The sequence below is a fragment of the Rhagoletis pomonella genome, unplaced genomic scaffold (assembly GCF_013731165.1).
Source record: "Rhagoletis pomonella isolate Grant_MI unplaced genomic scaffold, Rhpom_1.0 Rhpom_scaffold_00001, whole genome shotgun sequence".
NCBI classification, from domain to species: Eukaryota; Metazoa; Arthropoda; class Insecta; order Diptera; family Tephritidae; genus Rhagoletis; species Rhagoletis pomonella.
The window spans coordinates 30,313,786-30,317,965 of NW_023458555.1; positions in this window are offsets into that span (position 1 = coordinate 30,313,786).

Sequence of the window (4,180 nt, forward strand, 5' to 3'; positions counted from 1 at the left end):
AGTGTGATAAGCCGGGGCATTTCTTTCTCTTGACGCCATATATCAAAGCAAGTTGTCTTAAACATAATACGTGATACGTGTTTGTGGCCTTACTTTGCCGGAAGGTTGTCTGGCAAGAATTTATATCGCAATGGTACTAGGTATGCCGCAGTTTTCTCCCCAAGGTAGTTGTTTGCGGTTTGAATACGTTACCTACTATCCAATTTAAAATTGATACTTTGTAATGCCGTGTTCCATTGGTGGTTTGAAAATTCCTTAGAATTCATATAAACAATTTACAAATGCCGGTCAACTTCACTTTGTATCGACAGTTGTAAAAATTGCAATTACCGGTGAATTTGTTTTGTTTCATTTTTTGCTTTGTTTCGGCTGGTCAGCTGATCGCGCGAAAACAGTGTTGGAAAGTTTAAAAGAAAATTTTAAGTGTTCTATTTCAAATAATTGTTCCGAACTGTTGCGGTTAGAGCGTGTCAATATACGTTCTCATGTAGCAAATGATTTTCAAAAGTAGAGGAAATTGAGAGAGAGCAAATGTCAGTTTTTTGGGAGGGAAAGCTGCAAATTTTTTACTGGAAAATTTTTACCAAGGCGAATTAATATACAAAAACAAAAATTTACATGTATTTTGATTTTACTTGTGCGGTGTGAACTGTCAAAATCAGCCCATTTCTGAATATTCCCGAGGATTTCATTTCTCGCGGATTTTACTTTTCTCGGGAATAAAATCCTCCTATTCGAAACTGCCAAGGAGCAGCATTTTCCCCGAAAATTCAGGAGCAGAAAATTATTTTGACAGCTAAGTTAAGCTACAGCTAAGGAAGTTATTTTGACAGCTCAACTCCCGCCATTTAATTTGCGTGTTTTACACATAAAAGTGTGTTTCACATAAAAGAGTATTTCTGATTAAAGTTGTTAATAAATTAGTGCGCGGAAATTTCAAATCGGTTTTAATCAGTTTAAAGTTTTAAATCAGTTGCCACTGTGAATTTTGGAAGCCACATTATTAATAAACTAGTGCTCCGGAAATTTAAATATTATTACTAAATTAAAACTTGTCATTTAACTACACATGTGAGTTGAAATATTTCAATCGCGCGTTTTCATGTAATAAACCAAAATAAGTGTGCAAATACCCAAGGGTACCCTTTGCTAGGTCCAGTTGCCACTGTGAGTTTTGGAAGCCAGCACAGACAGTTTTAGAGAAGACGAGCCCGAGCCCACAGTCGACGACGATGGAGTCGATGTTCTGACTATGACGAATAGCGATTATGCGGATGAAAAATAACGGAATTGCTGGAGCTGACGGCCTGCCAGCCGAGCTATTCGTCGGCGAGGAACTGATAAGGTCCTCTGCCCAATCCACAAGACACGCGACCCCGCCATTCGCGCTATCTACCGCAGCATTAGCCTTCTAAGCATAGGTTACAAGATCTTATCGAGCTTATTGTGTTAAAGACTTCAGCCCATAGAACTGAAAAGGTATTCACCTTTAGCCAAATCTTAGAAAAGACCCTGGAGAAAAGGATCGACACTTACCATTTATTTGTCTATTTCAAATCCGTTTTCGACAGCCCTAAATAAGTTGCCTATACGCCGAGATGTCTGCATTTGGCATCCCCTGAAACTGTTGCGGTTGCGTAAAATGTCGTTGAGCAATACCACCAGCTCCGTAAGAATTGGGAAAGACCTCTCCGAGCCATTTTCTACCAAACGGGGTTTCAGACATGCGATTTTTTAAATCTGATGTTGGAAAAGATAATAAGAGCTGCACAACTGAACCGCTCAGGAACCATTTTTTACAAGAGCGTGCAATTGTTCGGGATTACCGATGATATCGACATCATCGGTAACAAATACCGCGAAGTCTGTTCTGAATTTTTCACGTTGGATAAGGGAGCAAAGCGATTGAATCTGGTGGTCAACGAAGACAAGACGAAGTTTCTACTGTCAGCGCATTCGCGCCTTGATACCCACGTCATTGTTTACAGTTATAATTTCGAGAAAGTCGAGAATTTTGTTTAGTTTAGAATCAACGAGTTCGTTAAATTTAAAAATGAACAATAAATATAAATATTCGTTTATGCTCGAAATGCAACCGTGGACGCCAGCTGGCAGTGAAGCTTGCTAATGTTTGCTAATTCCTGTTCGCGCAAAACTTGGTAAGTTCCTCTCTTTGGGAGAGTAAGGTACCTTGTTCTCTGAATTTTGTTACTGGCTAATTCTTACTGGCAGTTGCATAGCGAATACTCCTAATATGTTAGTGTTTAGCTAAGGCTACGGTTATTGTGCACAAAAAAAAACCAAACAAACAAACACGTATTTTTTTATTGCTGCGAAATCGTCAGAAAAAAAGTTCGTCAGAATACGCAAGCATAGTAACCCGAGCTCAAGCTTCTCATCCGTTTTGTGACGTGCGCCTTGATGTTATCACACAAAGGGGGGCGGGGCCTACAGTTTTACGCCGACTTCGAACGGCGAGAAGCTGCCACTATTGGAAAAAACTTTTGTTTTTTTAATTTTTTGAAGTTAGTCGGAAACTGGGCTCGAACCCAGGCCCTGCGGAATGGTAGCGCGCACTGCCACCCACTACACCACAGCGGCCGTCGGTCTAGAGGTCGCGCTTTCCCATTTTTCGGTGACACCTACATATGTATGTATGTACATAGGAGTGGTCCTTAAATGTAGGAAGTAAAGCTTTACATCAGATTTCCAAGCAAGCCTCAACCCATACTCCGGTGCTACTATAGTCGAAGATATCACATATAATTTTTGATCCCTATTGGAGTCGGTTAAGGCGTGTCGCACAGGAGTCAAAGTTCAGATTACCCTATGAAGACGTATTAACCGACTCCAATCGGGTCTAAAATTTATATGTGATATCTTCGACTTTGATAGTATCGATTTTGGGTTTTAGATGAAAAAAAAACAAAATAATAGTTTTAATTTTTTGAGTCCTTAGAGGCATCTGGCCTTTGACCCCTTTGTGACACGACGACTTTCATTTGATTTTGTAAGGCCCACCATAATGTACACACATACATACCTTCGGCCAACAAAAAAAAATTCGAATTCTATCGGAATAGGGTGTGTTCAGAAATGCATCAGGCCAAAGCATCAGTCTCTTTATTTCTAAGCATTAATTAATGGAAATGTCCAATATGCGCAACCACGGCTAAATCCCGAATTGTAACTTAGTTGCGTAAATAAGGAATTTCCATCAATTATAGTTTTGAAATAAAAGAGACTGATGCTTGGCTTGATGCATTTCTGAACACAGTCATAATCGAAATACTTGCTTAGAAAAGGTTTAAAGATTTTTGGTGAGCTTTAATTTACTGAAATTAGTGTCGTACGTTAGGGTGATTAGAACTGAAATCTGGTGGGTAGGTGCCAGAATGGCGTCTTTAAGTGGTCTGGCAAAAAAGAACTATTATTTTTTTTTTAATTGTGTTGCGCAATTACACAATGTAGAATCAGTCATGTGCGGTGAACTTTTTTTTGTTTTCTTGTAAGTTGGTGCGGTCTAGTCTACATATTCATCATCATTGTCCTTTTAAATATTTATCTATATTGTTCCCAGATATGTAGTTTGTAAAGTTCAAAAACTTCTTGCCGCAGCCGTACAATTTCAAATTTTAAATTTTCCAAATAGGGGCTTTGGCAGTGATGGTGATCATATGTAGAAACTAAATGCTCATATACCTACCGATACATATATAGCTCAATGAGAACTATATTGGTCCCCTCACGTGTCCACTCTTCTATTACATATTAGGTAGAGCGCAATTTGTCTCAAGTACATACAATGATTGGCGACGCTCACCTACACTGTTATCAGTATGTATGTAGGTTTATAAATACTCTCATGTTGAACTACATAAATCCGGGAAAATACACAACGGCATTGTACCTAAACAGGGTATAAATACAGACCTTTCATGTTAAGGGCCATTCAGAGGCGTAACTGAACTTTCAAATACGGTAGTTTCGGGCTAAAATAAATATAAAAAAAATATTAGCACATAACATACTTACATACAAAAATAGCTGTAATTATTATTAAAAAAAATATATACTAAAATGGTGGGCACTTCAAACGGGAAACGCATTTTCAAACAGTATAAGCCAATGATCTGCTACAATAAGCCCGCCTCGGCGCAGGTAAATCCCGCAGCATACG